The 19,621-nt window shown below is 37.0% G+C and overlaps 1 protein-coding gene across 14 annotated transcripts in view; it reads left to right on the forward strand.

Moving 5' to 3' along the window:
• RALYL (RALY RNA binding protein like) overlaps positions 1 to 19,621 on the forward strand; it is a 712,238-nt gene that overhangs the window by 161,967 nt on the left and 530,650 nt on the right. The gene's annotated exons all lie outside the window — the stretch shown is intronic.

A 19,621-nucleotide genomic window follows, 5' to 3' on the forward strand; every position in this document is an offset into this window, starting at 1 on the left:
AAGCACTAGTGAAATGGAAGGGGAACTAATAGCTGTTGAATGCAAACTATATGACAAGTAATCTGCTCTCATTTGATGCTCAGTTATTTCTCCTTATAATGCTGTGGATTAGATATTATCTCTATTTTGCAGAGAATAAAACCGGCCTGGAGAGATTAAGCCGTTTTCACACATTGCCTAGGCTGGCATTTGAACATTGAGCTCTGGTTGCAAAACTTATGCTTTTTCTGCTGCACATAAGAATTGTAAACTCTTTTAAGCAGGAAAGCTTTCAAACTAATTTACGAAAACCCAAGGTGGATAAGATGCCACTCTCCTGGTCTCTGTGTTGGGCCAACCCCAGACTTTGCCAAGGGACCTGGAGATTTGAAAGTGCCCACACTGTCATGTTGTGATAAGCCATTCCAGCCTGTTAGAGTTTCCAATTACAAATAATTTTACAGTCACATTCATATTAATATGTACACGTACAGTTCTCCCCCATACTGTTGTTGATCCTACAAGTGTTTATTGAGCACCTGTTATGTGCCAAGCTATCTTGTAGCTGTTGGAGAATGTAAAAACCAAATTCTGGGCCTTTGTAGGGCTTCCGTTGTTTTACTGTTATCACTACTCTAATGAGTAATTTGGAATACTGTGTTGATTATATGGGCACACATTTCATCTCCGGCTAGATTTTATGCCTCCATGGGACAGAAATTGTCTTTTATTACCTTTTGTATCTCCCACAGACCACAGCAGTATTTCCACTGCGTTCCCCTTTTATACCTTTTTCAACACAGACATATGACGTACAGTTTCCTAAAATCCGTCCCTCCATTTAAATAGATTCTAGCTGTGACACTGTTTGTCATTTCCCTGTAGCTTGTAGTTTTACCAAATTTCTACTTGTAGAAATGCAAATTTCAATTAATCAATGAATCACTCAGAAAGTGTGATTTATTCTTTGGTTATAGTGCACACTGAGATTTGTTGCAAGGGAAAAGACTAGACATTTACTTTCTATCCTAGAAAAAAACACCTAAAAACTTGGGTTCATGAGCATTTGTTAGGGAACTAGGAGTTGTGCCTCTGAGTTGGGTTAACAGCACTGAGTAAATGATTCTTTCTTGATACCTTCTCAAATGAAATATAAACATTCATATTTGATAGTGTAATAAAATGTTTTTGTTTCTCTTTGAAAGCTATTATATTGGGAAATAATTGTTTTGTGTAAGAGACTTTAGTGTCAAGCACAGATACATTTGTTATTAAATATTCAGGTTAGTTTTTGAAGATGTGCAAGTGACTAATGACAAAGTGCTTTTGTGTAAGCCTTTATTTGCATGCCTGAGTTAATTAACATATTTTTTAAAATAAAAATTTTTATATTCCACCTTTCTTCAGGACTACCATTTTTTTCTAGCATTACTATGATATAATTGAAAAAAAATATATAATATTTAAAGTATACAACGTGGTGATTTGATATACATATATGCATTGTGTTAGGATTCCCCCTCACCCTTTGAGTTAACAAATTCATCACCTCACATATTTTCCTTTATTATTATTTTTGTGCAAATTGACAAGTTCTGCATTAGCAAATTTCAGTGATACAATCCAGTGTTACCAGCTGTGGTCATCATGTTATACAGTGGATCCTCAGATCTTATTCATCTCACAACTGAACACTTACATCCTTTCACCAACCTCTCTTTATTTCCTCCATCCCCCTGGCTCCTGGCAACCACAATTCTACTCTTTGTTTCTATGAGTTCAACTTATTATTACTATTTTAGATTTCACATATAAGTGATACCATGTAGTATTTGTCTTTGTCTGGCTTATTTCACTTAGCATAATAGCCTTCAGGTTCACCCAGGTTGTTGCAAATACAAGATTTCTTTTTTTAAGGTTGAATAATATTTCACTGTATGAAAATGTATATCACATTTTCATATATATATGATATATATATATCATATATATATATGTATGTATCACATTTTCTTTATCAACTCATTTGTCAACTGACACTTAGGTTGTTGCCATGCCTTGGCTACTGTGAATACTGCTGCTATGAACAGGTGACTGTGTACATCTCTTGAAGATACTGATTTCATATCCTTTGGACCTAGACCCAGAAATAGGATTGTTGGATGTTATGATAGTGCTATTTCTAATTTCTTGAGGAACTTCCATACTGTTCTACATTGTGGCTTTATCAGTTCATATTCTCATCAGCAGCGTTTAAGCGTTCTTCCCTTTTTTCCACATCGTCACCAGTATTTGTTATTTCCTGTCTTTTTAATAGTAGACATCCTAACAGATGTGGTGTGATACCTCACTGAGGTTTTGATTTGCAGTTCCCTGATGATTAGTGATGTTGAGCACCTTTTCAAGTACCTGTTGGACATTTGTATGTCTTTTTTACAAAAATGTCTATTTAGATCCTATGCCCATATTTTAATCAGGTTGCTTTTTAGTTCAGTTTTGTTTTGTTTACTTTGAGTTGTATGAGTTCCTTGTAAAATTTGGGTATTAACTACTTATTGAATATGTGATTTGCAAATACATCCTCTTACTCCATAGGTTGTCTTTTTATTTGTTGATGGCTTTTTGCTGTTTAGAAGGTTTTTAATTTCATGTAATCCCACTTATTTATTTTTGCCTTTGTTGCCTTTGCTTTTAGTGTCAAATCCAGAAAACCATTGCCAAAACAAATGCCAAATAGCTTCCTCCCTGTGTTTTCTTCTAGAAGTTTTACAATTTTCAGTTCCTATGTTTAAGCTGAGCCTATCAAAGTCTTTGAGTTGATATTTTTGTATGGTGTAAGATGGGGTCCAGTTTCATTCTCTTTCATATATCATTATTTATTGAACAGACTAGTTTTTCTTCTTTCTCTGTATTCTTGGTCCTTTTACTCCTCATTGATCTGTTCAGATTTTCCATTTCCTCATGAAGTTGTATGTTTCCAGGACTCTACTGTTTCTTCTAGGAAATTTTGGTGTATAATTGTTCATAATATTCTCTGATGATCTTTTGTATTTGTGTGGTATCTGTAACATCTCCTCTTTCGCTTCTAATTTTATTTCTTTGCACCTTCTCTCATTTCTTTTCCTTGGTAAGTTTGGTTAAAGGTTTATTTTGTTTGTCTTCTCAAAAAAATTAAAAAGCTTTTACATTCATTAATCTTTTCTACTGCCCTTTTAGTCTCTGTTTAATTTATTTTCAGTCTGATCTTTGTTATTTTACATGGTCTTTTAAAGGGGAATTTATTGTGGCTACCTGAAGAAATTATTAGAAGTGATATTAAGGATTCTAATTTTATACAATATTAATTTTTTCTTCAACTCAGTTTAGTGAAAGCCACCCTGATAAAAGACATTTTGTTAGAATTTTCTAGTTTCTGAAGGGACTTCACTAAATTTATTGGAGAAACTTTGTAATCCTATACTTCTCCCCCAAAGGATGATAGACTTTCCTCTAAAAGTAAAATATAAAACCAACTCTGAACACTTCCTGTAAGGTTTTACTCTGTGTTTTTGGTGTGTAGTTGGATTGGAATTACATACCACACACCATGGCAACATCCAAGGAAATCCTTTTCCTGCCTCTCTCTCCAGTCAGATTCATCTAGACAGTTCTCCATAGCCATGCCAGCTGAATGTCTCCTCAGTCCGTTTTTCAAATTCTACCTCAGTCTGTTTTTCAAATTCTAGCTTGAGCTCCATTCCATGGTCATTTTAATTTGACCCTCTAATCTCACATTCTTGACTTTCTTTGTATATGGCATGTGATTCATTCTTGTGTAAATCAGTTTAGCCTCTTATAGCTTCTTCTAATTTTTCTCTACATTAAATTCCTAAATTAGCACAAGAGTCCTTGGTGCCAAGCTGAGCAATAGAAGAGTCCTCCTTAGAAGGTATGGGTAGCCAAAAGCTTGTGTCTGTTTATACTTTGGTATTTTTGTTAATTATCATGGTCAGAGTCCAAGATTTACCTTTACTTTCGGTAATAGTCCTTTGGGAAAACCATACCAGTAGGGCCTCACAAGATAGCTTTACTTGGATAAATTTACTGAATAGCCCTCAGCTTTGTAATGAATCTTAATTTTTGTCAATATACCAAGAGTACCTCTATTTCATACAAATCACAATTACGTGAGACCAGTGTGTAGATCAGAATAATTAATTTATATTGGCAAATACAGTTTTTAGGAGGACCACACTCTTTGTTTGATATACCTACTTCATTTCCTCCCTGAGGAAGATCTAGGGAGAGAGCCAGAGTTTATCCTAGGAAAACTGTTTGCTCTGCCTTGAATTGGAACAAGAGGGATTAAATAGCCCATTCTTACATTCATTCTAGCAGTATCATTTGATCACTTAGTCTAAAACAGGTGTTCTCCAGGGAACAAGGACTACAGTGACAAATATGTCACATCAATTGGCCTTGTGTTGCTTAGTTTAGTGGAGGAGCCAACACTAAATTAAGAACTACAAAAACGAATTTTGAAGAAAAATCAGAATGTTCAGTGAGAGTGAGTAACTCCTGGCTGACTGCATATGTGGGTTAGAAAGCTTTTCCAGGGTAGCCTGGGTGGCTCAGCGGTTTAGCGCTGCCTTCAGCCTGGGCATGATCCTGGAGACCCGGGATCGAGTCCCATGTCAGGTTCCCTGCATGGAGCTTGCTTCTCCCTCTGCCTGTGTCTTTCATGAATAAAGAAATAAAATCTTAATAAATAAATAAATAAATAAATAAATAAATAAATAAATAAAAAGGCTTTTCCAGGGAAATGATGGCCTAAGCTGATTTACCTGAAAGTGGTTATGAATTAGTGATGAAAAATGAGTTTGTGTATGAAGTGGTGTTAGTAGTATTGGGGGGGGGAGCAGAATTTTTTCAGTTAAGGGTAACAATATGGCTTATGCATAGATCATGGGGTTGATGTTATATACCTGGTTAAAAATTTGGGAATTTGTTCTGCAGAAAGAGGAGGCTTCTTTTCTTGATAGGACTAATATCATTACTTTTTTTTTTTATTTTAAAAAAGGAAGTCTCTTATGGGTAAAGTATGAGGTAGAGTATGAGAGAGTCAGTAAAGCCAATTAGAAAAAAGTGCAGATAGAACGATAGGGTCATTTAGCTTAAGATATTGAAAGTTGAAAATGAGAAGTACAAATGGATTTCCACATATTTATGAGGTCAGATCAGCAGTATTTAAGACTGAGTAGATGTCTCAGGGGGGATGGATAGGGATAAAAGTGACTCTAAGGTTAACAGCTGGGAAAATAGTAACATGAATCAGTGGATGATAACCAGGTTTGAAGGTAAGATATTAAATTCAGTTTTGTACCACATACATCTGATTTAGGCTTCATAAAATCCAAATAACAGGCACTTAAGTCACATAAACTCCCCTACCCCCCACATATCAAGAAGATTGAGAGAATAGTTCAAGGTGGTCCATTGCTTCAGTGGCACTTGTGCTTTTATTTCAAGCGTCTTACCTATTGTCACAAAATGACTACAACAAATGTCATGTTCTCATTGAGGGCATGATCAAGGAAGAGTATAGTCTTAACAAGCTCTCCTTTTATTCTTTTCCCTTTTAGAATAAGCAATAAGCATACATTTTTCTCTCAAGACCACCAGAAGACTTCCTTGTAGGTTTCCTCAGCCTTAGCCTTTCCCAGCTGCAGAGGATCTATGTTTGGTGAAAGAGATGATCATAGTTGGCTCTGAACAGTGGTCTTTACTTCTGTTAGACACCAAAACCCTTTCATAATCTGAAATGAAAATCATAGGCGATATAATTTACCTACCTATATAACCTCACAAGAAAAAACATATAATGCTTATTTGTCATAAAATAGATAAATTAAGGAATATGTAAATGTTTAGGGCAGATTCAAAATGAGGTAATTGGCTGTTTGCAGCTATATGTAGAATAATGGGTAAATGGTGTCTCCAGTAATATGTAGGATATCACCACAACACAGCAGTGGTGTTGCAGACTGACACATGTGTGCCATGATGGTGTGATAAACAGAATGAGTGGTGTTGCCATCAACTTTTCAAAAACGTTAAACAAGTCTTGGTAACATTGTGAATAAAACAAACTCTAAAGTACAAATGACTTTATTCCTATGCTATATGAAGGAAATAAGAATTTTTCTCTGTGATCTGATTCTTCCATTTCCACGAGGGCCTGATAAAAGTAGGGAAAAGGATTTTGTGAAACATGTTAGTATACTTAAAAGCCATTCATATTACATGATGCATTTAATGTAAATTAGAATTATTTCACCAAATCAAACAATTTCATGTAGCAAATAAAGAAAAGATGTTGAAGAATGAATTAAATATGATGAGTCATACTGTTTTTCATTTTGAATTTTTTATTGAAATCATTAGACTTAAAATTTCTTAATCCCATTAAAAATCAGTTTAGATAAGATATGGCAATTTTACTAATTCATCATGCAAAAATGAAACATTTGGGGAATAGGACTTTATGGTGGGATTTGTAGAATACCCCAGAATCATAGCTTTTAGGCAGGAAGACATAATCTTGTGTGTGTGTGTGTGTAAATGTGAATGCCATGTGTATTTCACAAAATAACAAAGTGTATGCCTCTATGAATATGTGAAATTATGTAACTTTTGCTATGTGATTTGAGATAAGGGAACTACAGGGTAGGATTGATTAGTAAAAGATTAAAGAAGAAAATATTGAAAGGTGGGTCAGTAAATGATGAGCATGGTTTTTAGCAGGGACTGGAAGAAAATGGTGGATATATAATAGTGAGAATACTATTCTCACTATTGCAGGCTGAGAAAAATATGGAGAAAATAACAGACCAGGACCAAACATGTAAGAAAAATGGTTGATCTGTACTGGTAAAACTTTGTTACCAAAGGAATTGAAAAATGTTTAAAAGTGTGAAGAGAGAATGAAGAGATTGTTGATTTCATGTCCTAAAATTCAGGTGATAAAAATGTAAAGATCTTCTAGAAATGCTGTAGGTAAAAGGGTGGTATTATATGGGAGGCAGTTTTTCTGGTATCTTAGTGGAGGAGGGCAGGGTTAGAGGGAACAAAAATAAATTTCTTAAGTAGTTCAATTATTAGGTGATCAAGAACTAAGTAATTAGACCGGTGGCAAAAAAAAATGTATAGATAATATAAATAGAATCTGATAATGAAAAATGAAAAAAGTATATATATAATGTTTGTGTGATATATATGTACATATTATTAACCATATTAATCAATTTTATTAAATATAAATTAAAGCAAGTATTTTCCCAAGTATTTCACAGTATATAATCCTAATTTTACTTTTTTGGGGGAAGGGAGTGAGGATGAAGGATTCATAATTACAAGGTAATGATCTTTAAATTATTTTTGAGACATGGTTTTTTTAAAAGTGCAAATAAACCCAGACAAAAATTGCCATAATTTAATGCTGTTGTCTCATAGGTTTCTACTGAATCAGCATAAACCACATTTGTTAAATTAACCATATATCCTTGTGAAGTGAATAGGATAAAGAATTAGCTACTGAATTAGCAATCATTTACTTGCAGATTCAAAGATAAATTTATCTTAGGGAAGCAAGAAAACATTTATTCTGTTTATAATATTATACTTACTTACATATGGATTTAATATTTATTTATTTCTTTAAGAGAGGGACAGAGGGAAAGTGAGAGAGAGAAATCTTAAATAGGCTCCACACCCAGTACAGAGCCCGATGCTGGGTTCAGTCCCACGATGCTAAGATCATGACCAGAGTCGAAATCAAGAGCTGAGCCCCCCAGGTGCCCCTGGGTTTAATATTTAAATTTTCAATGTCCTTAACTCCAGGAATCATTTCGTTTATTTTCTTTTAAATAGAAGCCTGTCAGGGGCTTCTGAGTGGCTCAGTCAGTTACGTGTCCAACTCTTGATCTCAGCCGGGGCTTTGATCTCCAGGCTGAGTTCAAGCCTCCAGTTTGGCTACCTGCTGGGCACAGAGCCTGCTTAAAAAATTAAATAAATACAATAAATAAATAAATAGAAGCATTTTATTCATAGCGAATAATCATAATTATACATTTTCATATTTTGTCTAATTACTTTGAAAATACTAATTTCATCAAAATAATTATATAATAAAGACTAGACTCCCAGTTTGCATGTAGTAAACTGATCACTTTTTTTTTAAAGATTTTATTTATTTATTGAGACAGAGAGAGAGAGACAGAGACAGACACAGGCAGAGGGAGAAGCAGGCTCCATGCAGGGAGCCCGATATGTGACTCGATCCCGGATCTTCAGGATCATGCCCTGGGCTGAAGGCGGGGCTAAACCACTGCACCACCGGGGCTGCCCAATTGATCACTTTTAATTTGAATTTACTTCTAACATAACCAGGTGTGCTCTGAGAGGGAAAAAAAAAAAAAACCCTCATTTTTCTAAAACTTAATAATTTCTAAATAAAATTCTAATACACAATTTTATAGGTAAAATTACTAGATCTGCAGTGTATAATCCAGTAGCCACCAGCCACATATGGCTCATTAAATTTAAATTAATGAAAATTAAATACAATTAAAAATAGTGTGCATTCATCTCTTGCTCTGGAGCCACAAGATTGTTACTTGAATACTGTTTGATCTTTTTAGACTTTCCTCATTGAAGCTAGTGTTAGAATTTTGAAACTCCATACCTTGTCAACTACCAAATAATTTTCTAAGATCCTCCCGGGTAAGCACTTGTGCTGGACAGTAAAGGCGAACATTTTGTATTAACCCCATAAATGTTGTTATGAATCTTACAAGACATTTTATTTATTTATTTGTTTGTTTATTTATTTAAAGTTTTATTTATTCATTCATGAGAGACACGGAGAGAGAAAGATGCGGAGACACAGGCAGATGGAGAAGCAGGCTCCATGCAGGGAGCCTGATGTGGGACTCGATCCCAGGTCTCCAGGATCACACCCTGCGCTGAAGGCGGCACTAAACCACTGGGCCACCTGGGCTCCCAGACATTGTATTTATTTAAAATCTTCTTACTTGTAAAAGATGTTGAAGTGTTCGGGAACTTTCTAGTGAAAGAGAGACTGAAATATTCAAGAAAGTTTTTTTTTTTTTAATTTATTCATGAGAGACACAGAGGGAGGGGCAGAGACATAGACAGAGGGAGAAGCAGGCTTCCCACAGGGAGCCGGTTGTGGGACTCGATCTCGGGACCCCAGGATCATGACCTGAGCCGAAGGCAAACACTCAACCACTGAGCCCCCCAGGTGCCCCATTCAAGAAAGTTTTACAGAGTTGTTCATTTCAATGAAGATTGAAGGTCAGTAAATAAGACAGCACAGTAAGCATTCATTCTTAATCTTGGCTACAAATAGGACCAGAGGAAGCAGAGGGCGCAAAGATACTATTGAATAAGAGTTTTTAGTTAGATGTAAAGAAATGTTTCCTGGTGTGGAAAGTAATTGCACATTGCAAGGATTTATTGAGTGAGGTTGTGGGATTTTTGGAAATCTTTAAAAATAGAATACATTTCGATCTCTCTAGGGAGGTATGTGATATGCCTGCAGGCATTGAGTGTGGGGATGAATTAGATTCATTGCCATGGTTTTTTCACACCAACAGTTCTATGAATCTGTAGAGGACAATAAAATTGGATAATTCTCACTGTGTTCTTCAGGGAGTCAGGTTTCCCGACTGCTTTTTCTAACAGTGAATCAGTGCCAAAATATTACCTTACATACCTTACATTCAACAACTTTTCAAATACAAGAAAGAAAAAAAAAAACCTGAAAAAAAATGCTAGTATTCTCCCATTTTAAGAAGCAGTGTTTCTTGGGGTTGATTAGTATTTCCTCTCCTCTAGGAAGAATGAAATGATTTGGGTCCTGGTGAAGGAAAATCCTGCTATTGGAAATCTTGAATTCTTCTTATGCCACCAATGGGAAGGAAAACTGTCTTCACTGTGATTTGAAAATACACATGAAATAATATCTGTGACTTTAATCTGAATGACTGCATCAGTCTTACACATGATAAGCTTTCTCTGTCACTTTGTGTGAAATACTCCATTAGAATTACCCAAGTTTGGTGCTGTAGCTACCTGCAGTTTGTTCCAGCAATCTAGTATTCAAGCCTGGGGCTGTGCTAGCAACGAGGCAGTGGGCACCCAGGTCAGAGCCACAGAGAACCAGGAAGTTGGAAGTGGCCCAAGAACACTCACTAGGGAAGCATTGGAAGGAATTGGTTGGAGAGGAAACTGGGACAAGGGAGCTGAGCTTGCTGCCATGGAGGATGACGTGGCTGCATTAGAATTGCAGTGAATCTAGTCACATATTATGTACATCAAAGAAGAAATCCAAAGCCATAACTCGCCTGAAAAGCCAATGACTATTTTTTTTTTCATCCCTTGATGTAACTCTTAGCTTGGTTTAAAATGGAAAGCAGAAGCAGGTCAGGCTGAGTCACACTCACGAGGCAAAATTTGGGGGAAGCAGGAGTCAAAGGCTGGAGGCAGATGGCATTCTAAATCTGCAGAAAACAGTTTGAGAATAGCCACCAAATAAACAAAGAAAAATAAGAAAACTGACACTGGAAAAACACTCTCAAGGGAGACGGGGTGGGTGAGGAAGTCAAGATAAATTATCTGTGCAAAGCTTCACCAAAAGAGGATGTTCTTTTGATGGGCAGCCTGATGGAACAGAGCAAGCCCCTGCTTTGGGGTGAGACAAACACAGTTTACTCTCCAGTCTGTTCTCACACGCTGTGTGATTCCGAGCAAGATACTTAATCTCTGTTTCTTCATCTGTAAAACTCCAATACTAGTTCCTATCTTCCGTTGTTGTATTTAAAATCAAACAATTACCATGCCTGATAATGCAGTAGAGAATCAGTGTTATTATGTTGAGGTTTCGGGGGGGGGGGACTGCATTCATTCACTTGGTCCTTGTTTCATTCCTTCGGTTCCTTCAGTAAATATTTCTTGAATATATACAGAATGCCAGAGAGCGCTAGAGGTGGAGGATACAACCAGGAGATAGTTTGTTAGTTCTTAAGTTGCCTGGCCGTGGTTAAACTTCCCTTTGAGTATAGATCATTGGAAGCAAAGTTTGAGCGTGGTACGAGCTGTAGTGGGGAGGGTGGCACCAAGACTTCTGTGAGGTTGAGAGAGGAGTTGCATCCAAGTTGTGTACCTGTTCTTATTGGGATAATAATGGTTTCAGGCATTTCAGTATCTCATGGGTCCCTAATTTTCCCCTTTGGAGGGATTTCTTCTCTGGTAATAGCACTTCAGCCAGTCCTATAGGAATTCAGGAGCGACTAAAGACGTTCATATTATATGTGAAATATACACATATATGCATGTATGGGTGTGTGTGTGTGTGTGTGTGTGTTTGTGTATATATATATCTCAGAATTTATGTAGGAAAGCAGAATCACCATGAATGGTTTAGACTAAGGTATTTATTTTATTAGATTAAACATCACACAATTGTGGGAAAAACTGGGGAAATAAATGCTAATTCACGGTGAAGTTTATTGGAAGGCTTCTAGCTGTGCATGCAGGGCTAAGGAATGAAGTCATGGTAGGTCAGCTGGCTCGCTGGATATAAAGTAGAGTCAAAGCAATGGTACAGTGGGACTCGTGAGGACAAACTGGAGCCCACCTGGAACCTACATGGACAAACTCCAACCTACGGGGACAAACCAGAAGTCCCATCTGTCTATCACCACATTCTAAACTCCATGTTGCTCGTAATCTGCAGAAGAAGCTGATGGCTTTCTCCAGGGATCCATAGTCACATGTCACCCAGAACACAAAGACACAGAAAGAGGATGAAAAAGAGGGCAAGTTTGGTTGAACTACCAGTTTGGCCGCTTTGCTGTGCCAGTAATGTGAGCCATCGATCAGCCACAGCGTGAGTGAAATGCAGGACTCCCGGGCCCTGCACAAACCCCGTGAGGATGATGAGTGCTGCTTTATCTCTGCCTTCCAAATAATTGTGTATTTTCCTGTATGACCATCCTGACCAATACCACAGGGGAAAGGGAATTCTGGGAAATTTAGTTGTCAGCTTTGCTAGGTTGGCGCAGTGCAAAACCACCCTTGAGAAGAGGGAAGACCTGTGGTATCATTATCCTTAGGGAGCAGCTGTGTGCAGTGTGATGTCATATAACCCTCTCTGCATTGGTGATTCTCTAGGGGGTGTGAGGAGTTGGGAAGAGTAGAGCCAGCTGAATAAGTGGCGGCACCCAAGAATCGCTTGGGGAACTTTTTCTAACTGCTTACGTTTGCTTCTGTTTCTTCACTTCCCAACACTCTGAGATTTTAATTACAGATTTTGATTTAGAGGAAGAGGACTTGCTCTGCTGCTGCTGCTGCTGCTGAAAAATCATAGCATAGCAGGTTAGCAATACTGGTGTAAATGTGCTCCATTCACTGGGTAGATCTATGTGGAATGAAGATTAGAACCACTATTTTATATTCTATAGTAGTATTTGTTTCTTTTTACTAATGGATTCTTGGCTCCATAAAGACAGGAAGAGAGTCTTATATGGCTTTTCTTCTGTTCTACATGCTCCCCCACACCTTCTGGTGTAGTCTTGTTAGGGAATAACTCTCAGCTCTCAAACTCAGGTACCCTCAAGAGCCAGCATACAACCCGAATGTGAGACCGAAAAGGATGGTGGGAGCTGAGTGCTGGAACTAGAGTAGGCATTACCTAACCTAACACCATTCAGTGAGATGGAGAGAGGGAAGGGAGGGAGAGGATGGAGAGTGAGGGAGATTGGTAGAGGGAGAGACCAAAAAACCCACATATGCTGTTGCCACCTGCCCCACCCCTAGTATGGTGACAGCTGGGGACCTTTGCACACCATTTGCCATCATGGCTGGGAGAATGGTGGACGTTGCCATTTTCACAGCATAAAGTTTACTTTTGTTAGTAGAAACATAATGTCTATTCAGTGTAACTTATATTAAAGAGTCACTTATTATGGATTATACTGTGACCAGAAAATGATGTGTGTAAGCAATACAGATATCTAACAGTTTTGACAATAACCCTTTAATGAAAACTAAAATAAAAATGTTTTAATATTTTAGTGAAGTAGCATATGACTTACTGGAAAAAGTCCTTTATTACAACTTATTGATATAAGTTGGAGGAAAATTAAGAGCATCTTAATATATAATTTTGTCTTATTCTTTTCCTCCAACTAATAAAATATTAGGATTTTTAAAAAGATTTTATTTATTTATTCATGAAAGACACAGAAAGAGAAAGGCAGAGATGTAGGCAGAGGGAGAAGCAGGCTCCAGGCAGGGAGCCTGATGTGGAACTTGATCCTGAGACTGCAGATCACGCCCTGAGCCAGGGACAGGTGCTCAACTGCTGAGCCACCCAGGCGTCCCAAATATTAGGATTTTAATAACATTTAAAGTATGATTGTGTGGGGCATCTGGGTGGCTTAGTCGGTTAAGCCTCCAACTCTTGATTTCGGCTTAGATCATGATCTTAGGGTCATGATATAGAGTCTTGAGTTGGGCTCTGTGCTGGAGATGGGGCTTAAGATTCATATTCTCCTCCTCCTCCTCTCTCTCTCTCTCTTGCCTTCTGCTTCTCCCTCCTCTAAAATAAAGTGTGATTGTGATTTGGGATTGAGCAAAATGTCATTTATTACGGTTAAGTTACTAAAAGAGTAGATGATTCAGAATTATTTACGCTAATACAAATTATGTTGTGATAAAGACATACTTTCATAAATGCTAACTTATAAAACATTGTATTGCTTTTTTTATTTTACAAACACTACTTATCAGGAAAGTATAATCTGTATTAGTTGATTTTTTTTTAGATATTTTATTTATTTATTCATGAGAGACACAGAGAGAGGCAGAGACTTAGGCAGAGGGAGAGAAGCAGGCTCCTCGCAGGGAGCCCAATGTAGGATTTGATCCCAGAGCCCTGGGATCATGCCCTGACCACCCAGGTGCCCCTCATAGAGCTTTTAAATCTGTGGCTGGCTAGCTCTCTTCAGTTTTGGAAAATTCCCAGCTCTGTTCTCTTAAAATATTTCTGTATTCTCTTTTCTCCTTTTGGGACTCCAGTTTCACAGACGGTCAACCGATGAGCCAACCTGTATTAGTTCTTTAATTCACATTTTAAAAATTCAGATTAAGTGTTTCAAATGTTGTAAAGTGTCCCATGAAAAACTAGAAGAAGACATCTTAAGAGAAAGTAATATATGGTTCAGAGAAGTCTACCACACATGGGATACAGAAATTCAGAGAGCACCTTATTTTCAGCTCTAATAAATAGTTTTGAATTTCTTTTTAACTTGCTGCAGGTCCCTCTCATGCATTTCACCGTGCAAATCTCCTCTGGCAGTGAGAGACACTATTAAACTTTTATAAGTGATAAACCAGGGATGACAACTGGCACAAGGTTAGTGCTTCGGAACTGTTTGCTGATGAACAAGTAAATGAGTGAATAAACAAATAAATGATCGATTTCTACCTTTTGATGATTTACCTAGTATTCCTTTTAATGGTAAATTATTTACTAGTCAGTTATGGAAAGAAACAACTGGGAGTTCTGAGATACACTCCCATGATATACTTTATACCTAACTGAAGATTCCACTACTCCTTTCTTTTATATTGAAGATACAAATATTTCACTTATATATTCATCCAGTATTTTTCCATTCCAGCTAGGCACTACCTGTTTTTCCTTGTCAAGTTGTCTTAATGACCTATAAATCAGTTCTCATCTGTAGGATGAAACAGATTTACACTGTTGCAAAACTAATGTGGGCCACAAAAGTCAATACATTGCCTTCAGTCTATGAGCTATTTATATATAAAAAAAATTGATGTTAGTAATTGTAACCCAATTTATATCATAAAGAAAGGGATAAAAAATTGAACAATTAAAAAGAAATTACTGGCAGTGAAACCTACCATTGATAGTGTTTAGAACGTGAAAGTGAATGTATTTTATGAAAGCAGTGAGGTACATACAGTGGAGGAAGAAGAAAGCTTTAAGGGTCATTGAGCTTGTGTGCTAGGACATTGTATTAATCAGGGTTCTTAGATGCAAAACTAGAGAGCAGTAATGGATTTTAAATATAAAAGGAAATTTTTGGAAGAAAATGGTTAGCTCATAGAATATAATGAAAGACTGGAAAATTGGCTAAAACGACAGACTTAAAAAATGGTGGGGAAACTAAAGCAGCCTCTTGGTAAAATCATGCCCTTGAAAGAGTGACTCGATTATTCTTGCTGCTGTTGCTAGCGGACAACACACTGACCCCACTGATGCTGCTGGTGTTGACACCACAGGTGAATGCTGCACCACAGCTGCTGTGGTACCCAATTCTTAACTGCCCTTAACTCTTTGTATTATTTGCTCTAAATTCAAAGTCCTAGGTGATGTCCTACAGTTGATGACTTGAGTTACACGTTTATGCTCTGGAACCTGGAGTTGGAGTGAGCAACTAACTGGAATTTCCAGGTTCTGCTGTGAGAGGGAAGACCCTCCCTCTAATCAGAACATGTAGGAAACCATTGTCTCCAAAATTAGAATGGGTATATATGTATCAAAATGATTAGTAAGCACTAGAGCCATTAAAAAAAAAAGAAGCTGTGTGATCTAAGAGGGCAAATCATTGAATTTCTCTGGATGTAATTTCCAAACCAGCAAAATAAAGACTGCGAAATTGGTAACGTCTACCCTAAAGCAGAGGTTTTAGTTCAGTTAGAAAGATAATGCAGACACACAGTGCAAACAACAACAACAATGAATAAGGATCTGAATGGGGTGAGGGGAGTGAAAATGAAAGAGTAACGAAAACTTCTGCGTTAGTGATATCATAGACGGGAGAGGATACTCATGAGATGTCTGGCCAGGGTAACTTTGGGGTTCGTCAGCTCTGTTTCCGCATCATGTGTGCTATTCACCATATCCATGCAACATCATAATAACAGCTAGATTTTATTACTTTTTAAAGCAAATTTTCACAAGAGTGGAGAATAGGATGAGAAAATGGGGGAATGGCAGGAAACAGACTGTACGTGATATAACAGTAATCTTTCAGGTTATCTACAACAGAAAATGGAGCAAACTGTATTTGGAGTATGAGGAAAAATATTCTATAGAAATTAGGGTGGAGTTTGGGGAAAAACACTCTATAGAAATCCTCTTGAAAACAAAGCCACTTATATAGTAATTTCAGAGAAAGATATCTCATTTTCTCACAATACCACTATGTGTCGTTTCATAATTCTTCATATCTTTCAATATAGTTTACATCTGTCAGAAAAAAACAACCATTTTTCAGATGTCTTAAGAAGTCCAAAGATTAAGATAAGCAAGTATTAGGGCACGTGGGTGGCTCAGTGAGTTAAGTGTCCAACTCTTGATTTCAGCTCAGGTCATGATCTCAGGGTCTTGAGATCGAGCCCTGAGTGGGACTCTGCCCTGGGTGTGGAGCCTGCTTGAGATTCTCTCTCTCTACTCCATCCCCTAACCCTTGGCCACTCTAGCGTGCCCTTTCTCTATTTCTCTATCTAACAAAAAAAAAAAAAAAAAAGAAAAAAGAAAAGAGAAGAAAGAAAGAAGAAAGAAGAAAGAAAGAAAGAAAGAAAGAAAAAGAAAGAAAGAAAGAAAAAGAAAGAAAGAAAGAAAGAAAGAAAGAAAGAAAGAAAGAAAGAAAGAAAGAAAGAATAGTATTCCAGGATCTGAATATATGTCAGAATCTTTTGATTTTTGCAAATTGTATTACAAGGCATAAAATCTCCCATACTTTTCTCCTGATAGGAAATAACACTTTTATAGCATCTTTCACTCCAGACTGCTTGAGTTTTATAATTTTCCCCTATCCTTTTGCTTTATTTCATCATTTAGTCAAAGTATCTAAGCAAATAACTAATATTGAAAGGACTCATACTACAGTGGACTGGAATTTTAAAAAGCCACGTTTCACTGATTGGAAATTAAAAGAAAAAATTCTAGATCCATGCTATCACCAACTCTTTGCGCTAGAACAATCATATTCTTAGCACAACTAACAATCGCTAGCACAACTCTAGCTAGAACAATCATATTCTTTTTTAATTCCTTTTTCAATTTTCTTATGGGGCAATGAGGAAATATCCTAAATATTTCTAAGATAGTGCTCATGCCTAATCTACGTGGTTCTATTATCACACCACTCCCTACTTCAACAAGTCACAAACTTGCACTACGTGCAAAAGTTGCATTGAGTTGATGTTCCTTGACATACTTAAGTCTCTCTTGTTAAGAACTAGCTGAAAACAAGAAGTTAAATGTGTAAGCAACACAAATGTTCATGTATCTATTTGGATACAAGCTCTTTCCCTTTGTCTTTCAGAAGGAGAAATGCAGATATAGATAGATCACTGGGTGTACTAACACATGTGTTCTTTAACCAAGGTACACATAACTTACTTTCATGGATATTTCTATTTACACTATTATAATTCTAATACACAGTCCCTTATCTGAAACCCTTAGAGACATATTTTGTAATTTATAAATAGAAAAGTAATATAAAGCATATACCATATTTTATATAACACCCCAGGAGCATTTGAGCAGCAACTCATGATCAAGCAAATATTTCTAATTGAAATGTATTGTATGTAGTATTCACAAATAAACGTAGCATTTGAATTTCTGCCGTGTACACGTATTACACTTAAAATCAAAATACTAATAAGAGTATTTTGTTTAGAAAGCAAAACTTTGATGCTTAAAAAAATAAATACAGTAGTTTCACATCAAATTAATGCCAAATTTGTTTCCCAGACCAGGTCAGGTTTCAGACCGGGTCAAGTTTTGCCACCGCATGAATTAGAAAACAAAACCTTTAGTTAAGAGACTTTTTGGAGTTCAGCTATGTGCATAAGGGATTCTGAGCATGGATGTTTTCTCAGACCAGAGACCTCCCCACTGTGGTAACAGCTTTTAGGTTTGCTTCTATTTCAACTATATGTTTTGTACTGAGGCTTGACGGTGCCTACCTGCCACATCCTTTGCTGGACACAGTTGCTTGGTGCACCTGGAAAATTTAACTCTAGCTAGAACAATCATATTCTTCCTTGGGATTTTTAAATTAGTGCACAAAGTCTTGAGTACATGGGTCACTTGCTGTCTGCGGCAGAGGTCTGAGAACCTTCAGGAGCCGTGTTTCTTGGCTTGTGGGACTAGTTTGGGTGCATGGAGAGAGAATGAAGGGCACCTATATGGAGATACAGTGAAGACAAGTGGAGAGTTCCCTGTCAGCATTTCAGTCTCTGGTTCTTGTTCCTGAAGCATCCCATCTTCAGCCCTCTCCTTGCCAGCCGGTTTCCGTGGATTTAACAAACCAACATATATCTGTTTACCTATAATAATTTGAGTTGGGTATCAGTTCTTTTTATTCAAAAGAGCCCTAACCAAGAGTGGAAGTTTTTGTTGTTGTTGTTGTTGAGCTGCAAATACTCATTTTGATATTTGAGTACTTCCATTTATCTTAGAGTCCTGGAGAGTAACCCAGGTGCCCACAAATGCTTTCCATCTCTGAATGGCATGCCTGTTTAATCATAGATAGATCTTTGGTAGCAAATGAACTCTGAAATCTCCTTTGCTTAACACAGGAAAAATTTATTTCTTGTTTACAGTTTATCTAAGTCAGTTTGCAGAGAGCTCTGCTTCACCTGGTCACCCATGGGCCAGACAGGCAGAGGTCCCACCATCTCTTACCTGCATCATCTGGGGAGCATGGCCATCTAGTTGCCATGGAGAAGAGAAAGGAACTGAGGGATCCAGGGATGACATTGAAATGCTTGTGCCACAAGTGACACGCACCAATCCAGTTTAGTAGTTTCCTGTAGATTTTCTGATACAGATTTAAAGGGTAGATGAAGGGAATTTGGGGAACGGGAGCAGATTGCAGAAACATTTCCAGGAGGATTTCTTTCTGTTTTAATCACTAGTTTTATTTTTATTTTGCCCCAAGTATGTTGCTGGAGTATAATTATTTTGAACCGTCGGACACGGCAAATGAACCAGCTGAGTTTCCTATTCTAAAAGAACAAGAAAAACAAATACTACTAGTAAATGGAAAATACCAATCGCTTACATAACGCTTTAGTTTCAGAGTTATAAGAAAGTGCTCTCCTATTAGAATATATTAGTCTGTAGCAAACTATTAAAAAAATCCTAATGAATCCTTTTGTTCCTAAAGAAAACTATTTAAGCAATCAATTAATATAATGGTTTAAAATAGAACATCATTTTGGTGGTGCAGTTTCAAAACAGAAGGATTAGAGACACTCAGATACTGAACATTCAACAAGCTATGATTTCAGCAGGGAGTCTTATTTGGCCTTTTTTCATTTTAATTCCATAAATTTCAAAATTTATTAACAGCAGTGGGACACAAAAAATTCCAACAGTGATGCTTTACAAAGCCCTGCGAGTTTTGAATAATTGTGATCTTTGTCACCATTTTGTTTCTAAGGGTATGTGTTTATGGACTTTTGCTAGGATGAATGACTCAATATTTCTCCCAGTGGGCATTGAAGAATTAAGTTTCAAAAG

Source organism: Canis lupus, chromosome 29 (genome assembly GCF_003254725.2).
Source record: "Canis lupus dingo isolate Sandy chromosome 29, ASM325472v2, whole genome shotgun sequence".
NCBI classification, from domain to species: domain Eukaryota; kingdom Metazoa; phylum Chordata; class Mammalia; order Carnivora; family Canidae; genus Canis; species Canis lupus.